Here is a 21,103-nt window from a genome sequence, read left to right as displayed (position 1 = left end):
GGCGCAAGAATAAAGCATGGAGGGACCATCAGCCCTCGAGGGCTGCTATAAAAATTATAACAAACTCCGTGGCAAAAAACCTACAAACAAACCCAAAACGGCAACTGTTACGCTTGGGCGGCAGGAAGGCTAGTGGCCCAAGTGGTCCCATTTCCATTCGGATGGACCTCAGACAGGAACGGGAGGGGATGTGTGCTTGCCCTGTATCAGGAGGAAACCGCCTGGCGAAACCCTTCCTGTAAGACTCTCTTGCTGCACAGTGGAATCACCTGGAGAGTTAGGGTTAGTGTTAGGGCTAGGTCTAGGGTTAGGGTTAGTGTTAAATTAGGGTTATCCTTATGGCTAGGGCTAGGTCGAGGGTTAGGTTTACGCTTTAGGGTTAGGGATAGGGCTTGGTCTAGGGTGAGGGTTAGGGTTAGGACTAGGGTTATGATTAGGGTTAGGGCTAGAGCTAGGGCTCCCATTAGGGTTAGGGTTAGGGTTAGCAAAAACAAAAACAAAACAAAAAACCCAAACCAAAACAGAACTTTCTTCCCTCACTGTTCTGGAGGCCAGAAGTCCAAAGCAAAGGGGTCAGCAGCGCCGGTTCCCCCAGAAGTGTCCAGGAGCCATGGAATCCATGCCTCTCTTCCCGCTGCTGGTGGCCACTGGCAACCCTGGCATCCCGTGGCTCTTGGCGTATCACTCCAGGCTCGGCCTCTGTCTGCATGTGGCCTTCTCCCCTGTGCCTGTGTCCCCTTCTTTTCTGTCTCTTGCAAGGACGCTCGTCATTGGCTTTAGGGCCCACTCTAAATCCCAGGTGATCTCATCTGAAGATCCTTAATGACATCTGCAAAGATCCTTTTTTGAAACAAGGTCTCACTCACCAAACACCAGTGGACATATCGTTTTGGGGTACACTCAACCCACTTTTACCTAAAGGCAGCGTGGTCCAGGAACAAAGGTAAGTCCATCAGCCCCAGGTTTGAATCCCAGCTCTGCCACTTCCAGCTGGGTGACTGTCTTCTCCTTGTGCCTCAGTTTCTCTGCCTGTGAAATGGACACTCCACAGCATTGTGTTGAGGATTAACTGAGCTGGCACATCGCCCTGAGCACTGAACTCGACCACATAGTAGGGCCTCAGTCACTGGCACCCCAGCAGTATTGTAACCTAGCAGTTAGTGGCCAGCCACACTCCGCCCAACCACCAGACAGCAAAGTCACTATTCCGGGACTAGAAGGGCAACAGAAAAGTGTTAAAGGAGGCAATGCTGGTGCTTTTCTGCATGGCAGACTAGGAGGACCCGAGGAGGGGACTCCTGGTGGAGAGAAGACCCGGTGTTAACCCTTTCTGTCCCAGCAGCCACGCAGGCGGGACATCCTTGCGTCCCTTCCCTCCCACTCCCTGTTTATCCGGCTGTGATGCCAGCCCAGATGACAGCACTTGAGACGTTCCCAGGGTGTCAGCCAAGGGTGAGCCTCCCCCACACACTGGGGAGATAGAATTCTGGAAGGCACGCTTGTGGCATACTTGGATAGTGATGGCTGCCTTTAGAAGACAAATGCCCCCCCCCAACAAACAGCTCCCGACAGTCCCCCTTTCTCTGGCCTCCCACTCCCTACTCACCCTGGGCCCCGTAACCGGTCAGCAGCACATGAGGGTTTCCTTGGACCCATCACCCCGCTGCAGGCTCTACGATGGACTGGGAGACCTCCACGGTTCCCCGCCAGCAACCGGCGCCCGGCGCCAGCCCTGGACCAGGCCAGGGGCCTCCAACAAGCCTGGATTAGAGGTTTGGGGTTTGGAACGTCCGTTTTCGGATAAATTCGGATTTTTTTTTCTTTAAAAAAAAAAGAAGACAATTTCAGAGACATGGTCTGAGAAACAAAACAGCCTTTTAGCTCTTTCTCTGAAATGACATCAGCGGCCACCACAAAGCCTGAGTCGCCCGCTGCTCCATGGGATGTATCATTTCCCTCCAGAATACCCGTGCTCAGCCCCAGCCCCGGCCCAGCCGACGTGGAGCCGGCCCTGGTGGGAAGCGGCCGCACTTTCCCACCCATGCTCCAGGAGGGCCGGGTAATTGGAAAAGTGCAAGCTGCCGATGAACTGGGCGCCCGGGCCAGGAAATGGTTTCATGGCGGTGAGCTTGTCCTCCCTTCGCATCCACCTCAATGGTGCCATCCCTGTGGGCGTTTGAGTGCTGGATTCCGGGAACATCCTTGCAAGCAGCTGCTCCCTCCTCCCTCTCCCTCCCGCCCCCAGACCCAGGCTCTAAGCTCCTCCATCCCCTCTCTCTCCTGCCCATCCGGACTCCCCACTCTCACCCCTTCAGCACATCTGGGGTTCCTTAATTACGTGGAAACTGGAGGGTATTTTCAAGGTGGATATTTGTTCCGTGGAAGCAGCAACCTGGTTGTACTCACACTGGTTTATCATCACATAAAACTACTCATAGAAAAAAAAAAAAAAAAGACCAAAAGAAATACAGTGGCATATTAACAATCTGGTTGTCTGTGGCTGATGAATTATTTTTTCTTAATTCCTTCTAGATCTGTAAATTTTCTAAATTTTACTTTTGCAACACAAGAACATTATTTATTAAAACTCGCCAGCTGAACCCTGTCACTGGGCCAACATGAGCTACTTAAGAGAGTGGAAAGTCAGCCTTTATGGAGAGCGAGGGCCCCCGGGGACTGATTTCTTTGAAGAGACACTTTTTAAAAACTCAGAATAATCTGCATAGTTGAAACTTCTGTACCTCTGGGATCGTTATTCCTTCATTAGTTAACGTGATTTACTGAGTCACAGGAAATATCGACGCTGGACCTAAGAGTGATTCCATTTCCCAAGCATTTACCGAGTGTTTGCCCTGGCCTGGCCCTGGCCTGACAGGCCAGCGCGTTCCTGCCCTGGCCGGGTGCACAGGGGACACGGGAGACAGGTCTCTCATTCATTCACTCAGCAAACACTGATTAAGCCCCTACTATGTGCACGATGTTGGGCGTGCCTGGGACACAGCAGTGTACAGAGTCCAAGCTCCCTGCTTCCATGAGGGTCACATTCATTCATGGCAAAGAAAGAGGAACAGAGAAAATTTCAGAAAATTCAGAGGAAGGCTCCACCAGTGACAGCTGTGATGGCCGGGGATGGGTGTACGGGTCAGGGAAGGTGTTGTGGGTTGGAGTGTGCACTGTCCCCCAAATTTAAATGTTGAAGTCCTAGCCCCATAGTGCCTCAGAACATGACTGTATTCAGAAGTAGGGTTGTTGCAAACCTAATTAGTTAAGATGAGGTCATTAGGGCGGGTAATCCAACATGGCTGGTATCCTTATATAAAGGGGAGATTCGGACACATAGACAAGGAGGCATCGAGGGAAAATCGTATGAAGATGAAGGCGGAGGTCAGAGTGATGGGTCTACAAGCCAAGGGATGTCGAGGACTGCCAGCAGCACCGGACGCTGGGGAGAGGCCCTGGACACATTCGTCTCACGGCCTCAGAAGGAGCCAGCCTTGCTGACACCTTGATTAGGGACTTCGGCCTCCAGAGCCAAGAGACAGACCACCCAGCCCGCGTGCTCTTCTCGAGCTTCAGAGAGAAGGTGACATGTGCGTCTTCAAAAAGAGATGATAGGGTTCACGGGGTTGAACTATGTCCAGGCAGAGGGAGGGAGGGAGGGAGGGAAGGAGGGTCAGTCAGGGTTGCACTGCCATCAAAGCAGACCCCTCCACACACACCCTTTCCCAGGGCCTGCTTCTGTTGGCTTGAGCTCCACATTTAGTGTGTGTGTGTGTGTGTGTGTGTGTGTGTGTGTGTGTGTGTGTGTGTAGGTGGAGCATTTCACTCCCAGGGCATGCGAGGGAAGCTAGAAAAGCAGGTGTCTGGATTTTCTAGCATCGATCGTGGAAGGCAGGCTCAGACCCCCGAGGAGCCTCATAAGGTGGGTGTGGCAGTAACCCCAGCTGTCCCCTCGAGCTCATGATTAGCATGACTCTCTGAATATTATTCGGGCACATAATCTCTGAATCAGTTGCCTTTGGTTACACAGGACCTACTTATACTAAAAACATATTCGTTGTTTATCTGACATGGCTGTTGATGACAAGTTGAACTGGGCATCCTGGTTTTCTGTTTTGCTTTTATTTTGTGTTTTGCTGTTTTTCTCTAAATCCAGCAACTCTAGGGAAGTAGCCACAATGGATCTGTTGCCTCCAAATTGAACCTTTCCCATCCCCTGCCCCAGTTCCTTGTAAGCAGAGGCCCCAGGTCCTGTTTGGGGAAGCCCTCCTGGTGCCACGGGGGACAGACAGGTAGCTGACGGTGGAGGCGGGACCGCGGCCCACCACGTTCCCAAAGGCAGGGCTCCCAGTGAGAGGCCGACACTGACTCCCTGGAGAAGTCACCGAGGCCAGCGCTCTCTTCTCGGCCTGGCATGTGTGCCCAGACACTATGCAGGGACCCCCCGGCCTGGCATGTGTGCCCAGACACTATGCAGGGACACCCCGGCCTGTGCCATCCTGGCAGAGCCTTTGTCCTGACCATAGTCACCAGCAGGAACCGCAGGGCCACATTGACGAGGCCACGGTGTGCAGCCCAGAGGGCAGCCCAGCCCCACGCGGCCCAGGCCCTGGGCCGGGGTTCGTGCAGGCCTTGGGCACAATGCCCAGAGACTGAAGCGCTCTCCTTGCCGAAGGCTGCCAGCCCTGCGACTCCTCACTGGAAGGCGGTGACCCACAGCCCTCAATTTGCAGACTCACCTCTGTCCACAGCAACATATATAACCAGGCCAGGGCCCCACCTGGACAGAAGGTATTTTGAGCCTCCTTGTCTGGGAAAAGCCAAGGAAGGGGCTGATTCATGGCCTTTTGACCACCTCCCTCTCCATGTGATTCACGCAAACACATGCATGGGGCTGGAAGGAGAGGCCTCAGAGTGGCTGGAGGCTCTCTCCCCGCTGGAGCCACAGCCCCTCCCTCCTCAGCAGGCCTGTGGGAGAAAGCTGATGGAAACAGGTCCTCACTATTGATTCCCTCATTGAGTATTTACTGAGTTCCTACTATGAGCCGGACGCTGCTCTGAGTACTGGGACCACAGAGGTGAACAAGAAGAGATAAGAATCCCTGCCCCATGGACAAGACAATTCCCGATCAGCTGCCATGTGCCAGAAACTGTGCTTGATGACTGAGATGCCAGGTCAAATAAGACAAGGTCCCTGCCCGTATTCATTCATTCACTCATTCATTCATTCACTATTTCTAATCATCAACTATATGTCAGAGTCTACTAGATAGTTCAGGAAACTAACAAATAAGGTAGGCAGGCCTTAACAGCAGAGATTTTTTTAAAAAACATAAAACTCTAAACAATAAGTTCTCCATTAAAGGAAGCATGAGGAAAGGAGAGACAAAAAGTCCAGAATGAGACAATTAGAGAAAACTTTGCAAAGGAGATGGGTTTTGGAGGATGAACAGGAGTTCACCAGGCAGAGTAGATGTTCACCTGCACAAAAGCGCAGACTTGAGAGAGAGCTAGCCGCCTGTGTCTGGAATAACAAACAGCCAATGCAAGTAGAACATCAGATGGTGAAAATCAAGATGAGGGTGGGAGCTATACGGAATCCAGTTTTAAAGAATTTGATGTTCATGTGTGCCACAAATGTTTATTGAGCACCTACTATGCACAGGCACTCAGGGAACAGCATGAAATAAAACCATGAAAACCCTTGCCTTGAGGGAGCTTATTTCTCTCAGGGGATTACAGATAAGACTTGTTTCTAAAACAAAGTGCCTTTTGAGTGCCTAGGGATGCTCCAGGGATCCCCTGGGGAAGGACCATTTTAACGTGCTGCCTTGCTTGAGGACTTCAGCGGGAGTCATTGGGTGAGCCTATCTGTCCAGCGGAGAAGAGCCAGAAGCCCCTCTGGCATCGGGTGCAGAGAAAGCAACTGCCCTTCTTCAGAAGAGGAGTGTAGCTTTGTTTATTTTCATTTTTGCAAGTGAAAATGCTGGGTTCCTAGGCCTCTCAGTTTAGTATGGCTGCTCCTTTAAAAAGAAAAAGGAAGTGTGGTCCTGGCAGAGTTAACTGGAGTAATAAAAAATAAATCTTGGTAATTGTTGTGGAGACAGAAAGCAAAACAAACGGGACTTAAGTACATTGTAAGAAAATGTCAGCGTGGAGGGCGGCCATTAGCATGCGAAACCATTTATCTCCCTGGAGTCACCGCTGGATAAGGACCAGCACATTTGATTTTCTGCATTCCTCCTCCTGGGGTTTCTTGGAATGTCAGACAAATGCGTTTTTTTTCTTTTTCCTGAAAAGGACGGGTGGTTTTAAAGATGGTGATGGAGAAAGCTTCGGGGGAACAAGCCCCAGGGCAGACAACTGTTAGTATTCACCACCCTGAGGATGGTTCTCGGGTGCCCTGGAACCCCACCGACCAGTCACCAAGGGCGTGAGCAGGGCTGTGCCTGTGTGCTCCTAGATGCCACCTGGATGCCTTTGAAACAGCTAGGGTCCCTTTGATGTCATCCAAAGAGTGTCGGCGTCATATCTACAACACAGAAACAAAATGGGAGATGCCTGCATTCTGGAGATGACTGACCCTCGTTTTCAGAAATAATAAAAAGCCTCCCTCTTTGTGCCACTTACCACAGAAAAGAACTTTTTAGATCTGAGGAGGTATCCAAAAGGACCTGGAATTGAGAGCAGAGATGCATAGCCAGTTGCCGCCTATGGAGCACTTTCTGAGTGCTAATCCCCCAGACAGCCCTGACTTTCTGGAGGTGGAAACTCCAGTGACCTGGGGCATGAGATTGCCCATTTCACAGATAGAAAAACTGAGGCTCGGCGAGTGAGGTCAGTGGCCCACCTCATAGCTGAGATTTAAACCCAAGCCCGATGGAGTCCAGCGCTGTCGTTTTACGCATAACCGCCTCCTAACACAGCAGACGGCATTCATTCGTGTGTAGACTCGATGTGAAGCACAGACATGGACTCGATGCGAAGCACAGACATGGCCACTTGGTTTGAATCTCCAGGGTCTGCAGTGATCTGAGTAAATCAGACTTCTGCTTGGGGCAAACCTGATTTCTATCTTGAGCATTCTGTGGGAATTTAAGACCCAAAGATAAGCCATGTGCTTAACATAAAGAGGCCCAAATTGCTTTCCCATGAGCACCATCTGCCCAGCAGGCAGTGCCTCTCTCCAGCAGTCTTGGACCCATTTGGAAGGAGACGAAAAGAACCTTCCCTTCTCCTTCTCTAGAAATGCATTCTGAGGAGCCCTTTTGGCCTCCAGTGCCTTTACGCGGGCTCAGGTTATCAAGGCACCAAAGGGGAAGTGCTGGGCCTCCCCAGTAAATCAGAAATCTGGACACTAAGTGCATGGAGGGGGAGAGCCAGCCCTCTCAGCCTTGAGCTCTGAAGTGAGGCCCATTAACTGGCAGAGAGTAACACAGGGTCGGGGATTAGCGGGTTTACGGCCTCTAAACCACTGTAATGGGGAGACGGGAAGAGCTCCAGCTGCCCAGCTGGGATGAGGGAAGCCAGCGGGCATCAGGGTGTGCATCCACTGGTCCCACTGGCTCCTCCACTCACCAGCTGGGTAACCACGGGCAACAGGCGTGGCCTCCCATAGCCTCCTCTGCACAATGGGCATATCGTCACTGGTATGCTGACACCGCTGCCTTCCCTCAAGAAGGCTCTTCCTGATCCCAGAAACCAGGAACAGTATATTAGGCCCTATTCCCATTATTTCATGACCAAAAAAAAGAAGTTTCTTCCTCATTTGTGAGGCCTCGAAGGGAGGTAATTGCTTTTGAACCCATGAAAGATGATGGAATAACTCCCAGGTTGCAGCGGCAGACTCGGTTTCCATGAAAAGCTGCTTGTCCTGCGGAGGATCAAAGACTCAGTACCACCTTCACCAGGGAAGGGCAGTGAGGTTCCATCTCACATGGGCTGTCATCAACTAGCTGTGCCTGCCTTAGCTTCTGAGACTCCACCCAGGCCGTGGAGAAGAGTGCGGCAAGCGATTGGTGATGTCTGCCATGGAGGTTGGTGGTGGAAGTTGTGGGGTAAGTGACATGAATGTACTCTTCCTGATCTAGACCTTGGGCTGATCAGAAGAATGATTCAGCATATACGTGTGTAAGTAGGGAGCACTGTGTGTCTAGGAGCACCGTGGCTACAATAGCTAACATTGGTTGCACTGTTCTGAGCTCAACTCATTTAGTCCTTCATCAGCCTCACGAGGAAGGGCTGTTATTGGCCCATTTGCACAGATAAGAAGACAGAGAGAAAGAAATATTGAGTCACTTGCTCAGTAAAGGGTGGAGTGAAGGGGCGTCTGCACCTGAAACCACTTGCCTCCTGGACTTCTGTGGGGTGGGAGGAGGTGCTACTGGCTTTGAATGGACAAACCTGGGTTTGGCTCCCAGTGCAGCTGCTCGTCAGAGAGGTAAGGCTCTCAAAAAACAATCTGGTCTAGCCCCGGATGCAGGTTAGAGAGTGATGTTTTGATTTGATGATCTGGGGTCCAGAGAAGGAAAGTGATCTGTCCGAGATCACACAGTTTGGAAGAGACGAATTCAGGTCCAGATGTAGGGCTTTTGTCTGCACTAACTGATGCTCTTTCCTCCATATTAGATGAGAAGGTAACTCTTATCCTGTTCAACCAGAGACATGGAATCAGAACCGGTCCCAAGAATGAGCTGCAAAACCAAGCAATGCGACCCTTCCCCCTAAATATGGAACGCCGATCCTCACAGCTGCAGGTTCCCAAGATGTCCTGCCGTGTCCATGGCTGTCAGGATAGATGCAGACACCCTGGACCACACCAGCACAGCTGGTTGATGGTATTCCCAGCCCAGTTGGAAAAAGGAACTAGCGCAAACCTCAAGAGAGAGCCTGTTCTCATGAAATCCACAGCCTGGTTGGGCTGCTGGGAGTGGGAAGGGAAGTTCAGTCTAACTTCACATTCTCTTATCTGCTGACTTGCTTGGCCCTGTCTCCAGCTAGTCTTCAGCCCCACGAGAAAGGATCTGGCACAAAATGGGAGACAATACACGCAAATTGAATAAAGGAGTGAACAAAAACTGTACCCCAAGGTCTTTACCTAGAGTCCGTCGGCATGGCCTCTTGACCCCTGTTTTGGGGATCAGGAAAGACTGTTCTCTAGAGAAACATAGCTCCTGGGGTCTCCTAGGGGGTGTGTCTGCAACCTGGAGGGGGTCATCTCTTGATGCTGCCATGCCTGGGTGATTTCCTCTTGCTTCTCAAATCTGAGTTTGGGGACTTTTGCTTGGCACACGGCGACCCCCGGAGCTCATGGCCTAACCTCTACGGCAGCACCCGGCCCTCAGCAGCCAGGGAGCCCAGCACAGCCTGTGCGAAAGGGCTTCCTTCTGAGCAGCACAAACCACAGGCACCTGTGTAAGTACAAGGTGAAGGTACCTGCCCCCCTCACCAAAGGCCATCCTTACAAAGAGGCGCCCACACTAGGACTCGCACACATTCTCGCAGACCTTTTCCTGTCCTTACAGATTTACATTTTTTAATCAGTTAAATATTAACCTTAACTTTGTTCCAAAAATCAAAACTATTCAAAAAATGTATACTTGGACAATTCACTCTCTCCCCTATCCGTTTCACAAATTCCTACTCCCTGCACATAATCAGTCTCCTTAATTATTCCTGGTTTACCCTTCCTGCATTTCTTTTGAAAGGGAAATATTTTATATATAAACTCTAGAGGCCCAGTGCACGAAATTCCTGCACATGTAGAGTCCCTAGGCCTGGCTGCCGATCAGGTTCCCTGCCTCTCCTCTTCCCTGCCTCCCTGCCTCCTCCTTCCCTCGCTCCCTCAGTGCCTGCCACCACCACCACCACTGGTCACCTGCCATGTTCTACGCCACCCCCTGGTGGTCAGCGCACATCATAGTGAATGATTGATCTCCCAGTCTCCCAGTCGAACTCCTGAGGGGACACTTTGCATATTAGCCTTTTATATAGAGAGATACACACACACACACACACACACACACACACACACACACACACACACATATATATATGCATAATATAATGTATATATTTCTTTGCATGTGTGTATATAAAAAACATGCATATACATAAATATATGTTACATGCAAAATCTCCCATATATTTTGCTTTTTGCACTTAGGTTTGGGGTGTTTTTTTGCTTAACAATGTGCCCTGCATTTCCTCCCATCTCAATTCAAATCGAACAGTCTCCTTCCTTCCCACAGCTGTATAGGACTCCATGTGCGGATGTACCAGAATTTATTCACCCAGATCTATGTGGGCATTTTGGTCATTTCCATTAATTTGCAAAGTCAGGTCATGCTGTGATGAGTGATCTGTGCATGTACACCTTGCTATTGTGAGGGGCGTATTTCTCTGCGGTACAAGCCTGTGTGTTTGCATTGCGGAATATCGTGTATTAAAGAGCACAGACACGGGGGCTCCCTGCCTTGGCGGCACTTTGCGCTCATTCACTGTCTGACTTCCCTTTCATAAATCACCCAGCCTCTCCATGCCTCTGGCTCGGATGATCAATAGTATTCTCTCCATGGGGTCATTGTGAGGATTGAATGAGCTAATGTGTGCAAAAATGCTTAGAACATACCTGGCACATAGGAAATACTCAGTAAAATTTGCTGTGTGCATCTGCACCAGACAATGTCAGGAGTCTACCCAGGCTGGTAAATGTTTAACAATAGGCTCCCCTGCCCCAAAAGAAATAGTCCTGAATTGTAACATTTACCAATTTCTGTGGTCTAAATATGTTGTCCTTACTTAATGTTTTTTCAACCTTAAGTGAACTGACATATAATAAAACCAGTCTATCATCAGCTAACTGAAATCTACAAGAGTTAAGTTTATACGGCATCTCATCAACGTTATAACGAAATGACACTGAACGAAAGGACATATTCGAGGACCTGCTGTACTCCCTGATGGCTGATTTCAAGCTAAATCAATGGTCCTCACTAAGCACAGAGTTGGGAAGTTGATGCAATAGGACTGGCCTCAGCATAGCCCCCGTGTGCTCTCCACCATCCCGGCCCAGCACTGGTGGCTGACTTTGCTGGAAGCCTCACTCTTGCCTGACTTCCTTCCTTTTTATCCCCAGATCCTCTCTCCTCCACCTGTCTTTCCTGAGAACTTTCCTGATAAACCCCTTTCCCACATGTCCTTGTCCAGGATCTGCTTCTAGGTAACCCACCTAAGGCTTCATCTCAAGATAGTTTTCCCTAAATTGCATTGAGATTTGGGACAGTTTTCTATGCCCCAAGACTCAACAAGCTTGCAAGCTCTCTTTCTTCTTAACCCTGCTGTAAACTTCCCTGGGATTTCATCTATGTCTGTACCCTAAGGTGTGTCTGTTCGTGGGCCCTGACTCATGGAGCAAGGTCCTCTCCACTGACTCAGCAATCCCATTTCCTGCCCACAACCTACTAGAACTCTTGCACTTTTGACACAATGGAGACCAGCCCACCCCTGATTCACCACTCAGTTTTCTGTCACATCCTGTACTTTCCCTGAGGATTTTTCTGTTCTCTTTCTGACCAAGGCCAGCGCCAACCAGCCCACAAGCACCAGAGAACAGAAATGTGGCCAGGCAGACGCCAAGATGGTTCCAAAAAATAAAGAGGCAAACATGGGAGGTCAGGAGGTCCTTGGCCCTTCTCTTGTTGGCAGCGAAGTCACTGTGTTGAAATGCACACGAGTTCCCTTCCTGATTTTCCCCAAAAAGGGCATGGCAGGGGACCAGATGGCTCTCCATGTGGTAGAAACGTGAACGGGTCGCCCGCCAGCAAGTGTCATCTTTCTGGAAGCAGTTCAGAAGATTCGTGTGTTCTGTACTTTTCCTCCAAATATATAAGGTAGAAACCTATCAGAAAAGAGTCAATGATGTCTATAGGAATGCAGACCACAGAGAGAAAGTCCTGGGTTGAGGCGGCTCACCATTCTGAACAATTTCTCCATGGACCTAGCATGGGTCTCTACTTAGGAGAAGACACCTTAGTATCTGATGTTGGCTTCCATTATGGGAGCAATGAGGGGGCTGCCAAAAACATGACCACTTTCAAAATTCCAGTGAAAACAGCTAAGTGAACAGAGGAATAACAAGATCCCAGGGCAAAACGAGTTGGAAAAACTTATCCAAGAGCTGCCCTGAACTGTACAGGACCATCAACTCGCACACATCTTTTTCTTCGCCTCTGAAAACATTTGCCTCCGGATGACTTCTTGAATTCCATATGGATCACCTGTAGGCATAGAAACCCACGTCATGGTGAAATTCAATGGTTGTTGCTTTTGTTGTTCTAATTGCTTTTTAGAGAGCGCGGGGTAATATAGTACTTTAAACGTCTACGACTAGATGCCGTTTTCCCATCAGTCATGAAATCATTACAGGGCTCTATCGTGTGGGTAAGGCCTACTTCGTGCAGAGAACTCCACTAACAATCCAGAGCTATGTTCACCAGAATACTCTGAGTCCGAATTCTGAACTAAATGGATGGTCTCCTATTAAAATAATTTGTAACTAAAACAAAACAGACTAATTAAAAAGAAGAAAAATTTAAATACCCTACCTGTCTAACAAAATCCAAAATGAAGGCCTAGCAATTTGGAGGTGACTCTGAGCATTGTCGACATCTAATCTAGCATATGTGAATACCGAATGACTCTTTCCTCAGTCACCTGAGCTTTTACATTCGAATTGGTAAAAGGATGGATGTATTCTCAGTTTCATTTTCTTGCAAAGAATCTTCCAGATCCACAAATAAAGTGAAATGAGTAAAGAGTACATACTTGGACTCAAAAACCTGCATGTAAGTCTCCCGTCTGCCACTTACGAGATGTGTAACGTGTGTAAAGTGCAAATGCCTTCACCTCTCACAGCCTTGGTTGGTTTCATACATGATTGCTGTGAAGGTGATGAGGCACAAAGCACAGAAATAAAGCTCAATACATGACAGCTATGATTATTCTTGTTTTCTTCATTTGTCCCCTATTTGAAATAGATTAGTTACTTAAACATTGAGTTTGTGTCTCCATAGCTTTTTAATGATGCAAAATAATTCTTCATTACGCGCGCGCGCACACGCACACACACACACACACACACACACACACACACACACATCTTTAGACGCATAACGTTCTCCAAACCACATTTTAAAGGCCTGTGTGATTTGGGCAAGGATCCTTGCTGCTGCTGTCCAAATCTGTTTACTCTCAAATTTATATAAAGAGCTTCATTAGCAACAGCCATGGATTAAATGGCCGCCACATGGCACACAGAGACAGTCTTAGGATGTTGGTTTACCCAATTTGCAGAGTGATTTGTTTTTAATGAATTATGCACACTGATCATAGGCTCTGCTCAAAGCCTCATTTACTCTGGAAATTCCTGAAATTGCTGTTCATTTCTCCAAGTTCTTTTTTTTCCCCCCTTGAAAGCCCACAAACACCCTCTGAGAGAGAAGTATTAACATACATATATTTTGTAGGTTAGGAAACACAGATGACTTGATAGAAAGCAGGTTCAGGGTGAAATAGTCATAATAATGAATCTGCTCTCCGGCTTTCCTTTCTAATTTATGGAAACCCTGATAGCAGAGAAACATTGATTAAGTAAATTCACAGTAGATTCAAGAGTGTTCAAGGACCAGGGACTTAAACTTCTCTGGACTAACGCATGGTGCCGAGCACATGGTAGAGGCTCAGTAAACACGTGCCAATGAATTAATAAAATCGCATTTCCAACAAGGTCTACAGGAAGTCCAGGAAGGAACTGACCCTTGACTTAGGTGTCGTGGCGTGGCGCCTGCTTTCCAAATGGTTCAGATCCACTCCGTGGCTCTCTGCAGTGGAAAAAGCAGTTTTCCTCTCTGGGGGGCTCATCAGACAGTGGCGGGATTTGTGTATTATGTCTTCTGCATGGCTTGCAGCTAGGAGACCTCACATGCAGTGTAGACAGGGCGGGTTCAATGCCAACCAGTATTCACAGAGAGCTGAGCCTATCCCTTCCTTGAAGACCACAAGAATAAGATATTCAGAACACCAGGAGTTGAGCACTTGGTTGGAATAAAGACAATATGGACTCAGTCACCCCATTCATGAACATTGTTGAACACCCCCCATGGACAAGGCACAACTCCAAAGGAGATGTTCAGGAAAGGTTAATTTTCCTTTGGGTCTCCGTTTCCTCATCTGCAAAATAGAGGTTTTGAAAGCAGCACCCAGTATTGGGGGATTAAATGAGTTGATATCCACCAATTGCTTAGAGTAGCACCGAAGGTGCCCAGTAAGGGTAACTCTCAAGGGCTAGTTCACGTTCCATCGGGTGTTACCTGAGAGCTCTTAGGCAAATCCCCAAAACTCCCTGAATGTGAGCTTGATGGTTTTACAAAATGGATGTAAGAAAGCTCCCTCTGACTGTGACAAGATGAAACCACACACCTCTCTGGGTAAGACATTGGCCCTCTTTTCTTTGGTGGCTACCACCTGGCCCTAACCTCCCCACCCCGCCTTGGATTAAACAACCTCCTAACCTGTTTCCCAGAATGCACTCTTCCCCCTCCCACCCCCATCCTTCCCTCCCGAACCCCATTTGTTCTTCTCCGAGCAGCAAGGGTGACTCCGATGGGACCAGGTCTCCATGCAGAAATGTCTGATAACTCCATCTTTCCTAGGTGAGAAGTGAAATATGCACCACAGCCTACAAGGCACCGAGTGGGCTGTCCCCTGCCACCCACCCAGCCTTCCCGACCCTCACTCCTGAACCATCCCAGGCTGCTGCCTACCACAGTCTAGAATGTTCTCCACCTGGCCAACTCTGCATCCCTCACTTTTCCATTTAAATGTGGCTTTCTAGCCCTGGTCGGTGTTACTCGGTGGTTAGAGTGTTGACCAGTGCATTGAAGAGTCGTGGGCTTGGTTCCTGATCAAGGACACATACCTGGGTTGCAGGTTCAAATCCAGGCTCCAGTTGGGGCGTGTGCCGGAGGCAACCAATCAATGCTTCTCTCTCTCTCTCTCTCTCTCTCTCTCTCTCTCTCTCTCTCTCTCTCTCTCTTCCTCCCCTTCCCTCCTTCCTTTCCAGTCTCTAAAAAAAAAAAATCAATGTTTTCCTCCAGTGAGGATTAACAAAAATAAATAAATAAAAATAAATGCGTTTTTCTGGAGAAGCCTTCTCTGCCCTCAGTAGCCTCCCTTTCCTAAGTCTCACAAGGTCCCTTCATTTCCTCACAGGTAGCTAATCCCAGCTCACGCTCCCACACTGAGAGGGGCCTCTATGTGATGGAGGTCCAGCTGCTTTGCTACTGAAAGCATTCGAGACAGAGACTGTGGCTGTCCGCTGACTGCAGGATCCCAGCCTGTGCCTGCACATAGTAGGTGCGCGTACGTATGGACTAAATGGGCAGGATGAAAGATGGGGGAGGGGTATACTCATAAGTAAATAAAGGTGACCAGCACAATGCATGGCACAGTGCATGGCGCAAAACACGCCAGCTCCGTTGTTCCAAAACTTCTGTAGTTGATAAGACAAAGAACCAGAACGTGGACCACATCTTCTGTTGAAGACTGTTTTGTTCACCAGTTTCCCAAGTGCCTCAAGTAGTGTCTGGCACATAGTAGGTGCTTAGTAAATGTTACAGAGCAGAACGAGTCTCATGTGCTTAACACCATACCCACTCAAAGTTATGCAGCGCATCCTGGGTGTCTGTAAATTGGGAAGGCAAGCATATTTACAATGAGCGCCCAAAGGAGTGAGACTCCAGACCGTGTTTCTCACAGTGTGATCCACTGACACTCGGCGGGCCTGAAAGAGCAAAACTATAATCATAATAATACTAAGACATTATTTGCCTTTTTTACAGTGTTGATCTCTGCACTGATGAACCAAATGCAGCAGGAAGGAAAACTGCTGAGGCCAAAACATGAATAAAGGCAATGACACCAGTTGAACTATCGTCAGTGTATTCTTCCCTGCCAGGTACTCACATTAAAAACTCAAAAGTGCCCTGGCCAGTGTGGCTCAGTTGGTTGAGCATCAACCCATGCACCAAGAGGTCACCAGTTCCATTCCTGGTCAGGGCACATGGAGGGGTTGCCAGCTCGATCCCCAGTAGAAAGCGTGCAGGAGGCAGTCGATCAATGTTTCTCTTTCTCATTGATGTTTCTCTCTCCCTCTCTCTTCCTCTTTCTCTCTAAAATCGATAAAAACATATTTTTTAAAAAAACGAACCTTAAAATCCAGTTTCATTTGAGAATGTCTTAGATGAAGAGTAGAAATTATTAATTGTATGTAATCCCAACCCTCGGGTGCATACATTATCTTTTTACTATCCTCTGAGATAAAAGGGAAGGAAGTAGCATGAAACACCGCTGCCAGGCGCTGGAGCACAATGCTTGACTCAGGGACAAGCATGTGGGCACTTGTCTGAGTTGTGAGCTGAACAAGTCTTTGTTTTTTTCATGTAACACCGTGTTTTCTTCAAAGAATAAGCGACAGAAAAACCATATTCAGTCCTGAATATTTGGAAGGCCTCTTTCTGAGATGAACGCAATAAGCCTGCTGGAACTTCAAAGAGAACAACTGACAATTTGTTGCCAATGATAGAATGTGAACTTTCAAGTAAAAATTAGAATTTTGGAAAATTTGTATTCACCACTGCAAGCTTGGAGAATTTTCTAACGATATCAGTGAGTGGTGACATTAATCGGTGTGATTTTAAAAATATTGTATAATCCAATGGGTCAATATTTGTAGTATTTGAGCCAATGTTTGCCAGATGACCAGTGCACGATGTTACAAACCATCCGGGGTAGAAGATCCACCAACAGCACCAGGAGCCAATAGATTGTCATGTAACAGAGACTGGAAAGTTCACGGACTCGTGGCAGTCTCCATTGCATCCTGCCTTTCAGAAACTGCTGCTTGTTGAGTTTTAGTGTAATATCAAAGACAAAAAGATACAATCCTCTGGCAGAGCTTGTCAAAATACTCCTCCCTTCTCCAACCACATCTCTGCGTGGGGTTGATTTTTTTTTATGCTGTACTTCAATCAAAACACAATGCAAGAGATTGAAGCCCAAAGCAGATATAATAAACATAGATCTGTCTTCTATGACTCCAGCCAATAAAGAGATGTGCAAAAATGTGAAAGAATGCTACTCTTCTCAGTGACGTTTTAAACACATTATGTTTCATTTTTAAAAATGACTTATTTAGGTTAGAGGTGTATTATTGCTGTTTTTAAATAAATGAATAAATATTCTAACATTTTCTCCATTTTAAGTTCGAATATAGTGGATATGGGTGGACATAACCCACACAAACCAGACTCTCTGGGGCTCTCGGTCATTTTTAAGATTGCAGAAGAGTTCTGAGGCCAAAACATGTGAGCACCACTGCTCAGACTAAGTGCTTCCTGAAATTTCCTCCCAAACTAAAATCCACCTGGGGAATGGTTTCCACGAGAGCTGGAGAAGTTTAGGGTGTGGTCATAGAGCCTTTCTGGCTCGATGGATCTCAATGTCCCGAGTATTTCACAGCCTTACTGAAATTATTCGCAGACATGGTTAGAGCTATAAGGAGGGACAACACAAAAAGGGCCCATTATTCAGAGGGGAAGTGGAGGTAAGAAGTTGGGACCATTTCAAGAAGCAGATCCGTCCATCTCCACCCTGTTACGGGCCGAGGAAGAACCGACTTCTCCTAATTTCCCGGGAGCCTGCGTAGCCAGGAAAGTGGTGCAAGACCCGGCTTTTCTCATGACACATCCATGGCTCGGCCTGTGGTCTCAGCTGCAATCATCATGGGAATCGCTTGTCGTATCCTGGCCCCGGTTCATTTCCGTCACCGCTGAAAGCAGGAATTATCCAAGTGGGTGGAAAAAGAAAATGAGAGCAATTTCAGAAAGTCGACATTAGACGTAAACAAGATCCCGGCCACCCTCCTGTTTGCTTCTCTCCCAATTTGTTTCCAACACCATGCTGCTCATCCACGGAGGGATGGGGACCCGGGCTTGCAACGCTGCGATGATTTAAAGTGACAGTTGGGGCCCTTTTCGCTGCTGCCTGCACAGCCCCACCTCCCTGAACCGACCCCGTTACAGCCCCTGCTCAATTTCCCACACAGGGCACTGAAAAATGACTCCGAACACCAGACCGCAAGGGGCTTTTTATCTTAGCTGTCAGCCTGAAATACACTCAGAACTCAAAGCAATTATGGAAACATTTGGATCTCCTGAACTTTTCTCTGCTGGGTTTCTCTCCCAAATAAAATGAAATGAAGCTTAGTTCTTTGGGGATTAATATAAACAAAGATCATAAAGGCATCTAGTGAACGAGGTTCGGGGACAGAGATCACAGGCTATGAATGAACAACTAGCTTCACTTGCCTTCAACACAAGAGCGTCATGCATCGTGGGGCAGAGGGGGCTTTGGGGGAGGGCCGTGCCATGAATATGGTTAATTCTTCTAATTACAGCCCAGGAAAATGTTGTTCCAGCTCCCCCGCCCCCCCACCTCCCTCTGTCAATCCACAACTCGAAGGTCCTGAATAGTATCAAATGCAAATATCCTTAAAAACAAAAAAAAAAGGCGGTGGTCAGAGGGTCTAGAGGGAAGAGGGATTTTTGAAGTATGCACTAAGTCAACAGGCCCGCGAGCAGTGGGACAGTGAAATTTCACAGCCAGGCTTTGATCTGGATTTCAGAAAAATGAAGCCATAAATGTAGAGTGTTTTATGAACCCCCAAATAAGAAACTCTTTGTCTTTTATCTAAAATGTCTACTGAGGAAAAATCAGAGGATTATCTAAATGTCGAGCTCGTTATATTTTATTTGTGGCAGGGTAAAAAGAGAGCACAAAAATATTTACCAAGGTTTATTTTAACTCTAAATAAACTAAACATTGTTTTAAAGTATATATATATATATATATATATATATATATATATATATATATACACACACACACACACACACACACATACACACACACACGTTGTGTGAGTGTATGTGTGTGTGTGTTTTCAAATGGTTTCAATGGACAAATCCATCAGCCCAACTTGGAAAAAGTGAACGCATTTTCTTGCTGAAATTGAAATTTCTCCTCAGAGGCTGCCATGACCTCTATGAACGTTCTGCCTGTTGTCAGCTCCGCAGGTGAAAATGCTCCCTCCAGGTAGCCACCTGCCCACCGCACATCCCGGCCGATGCCCCTGGGCTTCAGGCGCCTCGGTTTGCACCCGAGAGGACTGACCAATGACCTCGAGGCCCCCGGGGGCCTGGAGTTCCTGGGCTCTCAAATGTCTTCTTTTTAAAGAGGGAGTGGGAGAGAAACAGACTCTAAACAAAGTGCCCATATACACCGCTCTCCTTAAAGAAGGAGGCAGCCTTCGCTCCTTGACAAAGACGGGAGCTGGGGAGCTACCCGTCTGCTCAGCTGTGTCTCACCTGAGCCAGGAGGCAGGACAGGAAGAAGCTGCCAGGTGAGCCTCCAGGGGTCCCCAGCTGGATTCAGCCTCCTCCCTGCGAAGGGAAGGCTCAGGGCATCTGCCTCAGGGCGTGGCGGAGGGCCCCAGGTGAGATTATGCAGGCGTAATAACAGCGGGGTCCCTCCACAAGGGCCCATGTCAGCCTTCCTTGACCTCCATCTGGGACAGGGAAATAGGTGCCTTAGGCCTGCTCTCCTCAGGAAGCAAAGCCCCTTCTAGGTGAGCTCGCTCAGAAAACCTGGCCCTCTTTACTCACAACACCCTATAAACAAACACAGTGTCCGCTCCATGTTTTCCCACCGCACGGAGCTCCCTTCCTGGAGAATGACTCGGGGCTAAGATGCTTTTTCATAGAAATGACGCCGCTCTTCACAGCCACCCTGTGCAGCAGACAGGCCATCAGGGGAATCTCGTTTATAGATAAGAAAACAGGCGGGGAGCACCGGGTGACTTGTCCAGGCGCTGGCCAAGCTGAGTCTCAAATGCAAACCTTGGGATCCCCAAACTCATTCCAAAATCCTCGGGGTTTTAATTGCTTTTTTCCCCTGGAATGTTGTGGTCTCCTCCTTGCTGAAAAGTAAAGCACCCACTTTCTGAAAAGTCTTGCACATTTTATATCTGATTATTCTGCTATTTTGGCAAATAATAGGAATTTAATTTTTAAAATAGATACGTATATTTTTATTGAGGTCAGAGAGAGGAAGGGACAAGGAGAGAGAAATGGAAACATCAATGATGAGAGAGAATCTTTGACCAGCTGCCTCTTGCATGCCCCCTACTGGGGATTGAGCCCGCAACAAGGGCATGTGCCCTGACTGGGGATTGAACCTGTGACCTTCTGGTTCATAGGTCAATGCTCAACGACCAAGCCACATCAGCCAGGCTGGGAATTTAATTTTTAAGTTTCATGACTTCACCTAATATCCTTTTAACATCATGTGATAATATCAGACATTGGAAGTGATACTGTGGTGTGTGTTTTTATTTATTTTAAATGAAATATTCATAATAAAAAAGAACCATCAGTGAGGCCTGGCCAGTTGGTTGAGTGTCATCCTGTGCACCAAAACATCACCAATTCAATTCCTAGTCAGGGCACAGGACCAGGCTGCAGGTTCAATTCCCAGGCGGGGTGTGTGGGGAAGGCAACAGATCAATGTTTCTCTCTCTCTCTCTCTCTCTCTCTCTCTCTCCCTCTCTCTCTCCCTCCCACCCTCCCTCCCCTCTCCCTCACCCCTCCCCTTTCTCTAAAAATCAATTTTAAAAGCATGTGTGTGTTTTTTAAGAACCATCAATGAGAATCCCTTGCAGTCACTAAATTTTTTACACAATTATGACCATTTTTACTGCTGAAGTGCTTACTAATTTCTGGATATTATCTGATATTTTGTAAGTTAATCCCAAATCTTCAAGGATCCAATGATCTAATAATAATGATAACTTACATACAAGTGATAGATGTCATCACAATCCAAAAGCCATCAGCACCTTAGGCTCATCATCTCTTCCGTCCTCTCTGAACCCAGTAGCACTTGCTGCACAGTAGATGCTCAAAAACACCAGCCACCGACTTTTTTC

Source organism: Myotis nattereri (genome assembly GCF_964212035.1).
Source record: "Myotis nattereri genome assembly, chromosome: 15".
NCBI lineage: Eukaryota > Metazoa > Chordata > Mammalia > Chiroptera > Vespertilionidae > Myotis > Myotis nattereri.
Note: the sequence above shows the minus strand (reverse complement) of the source record.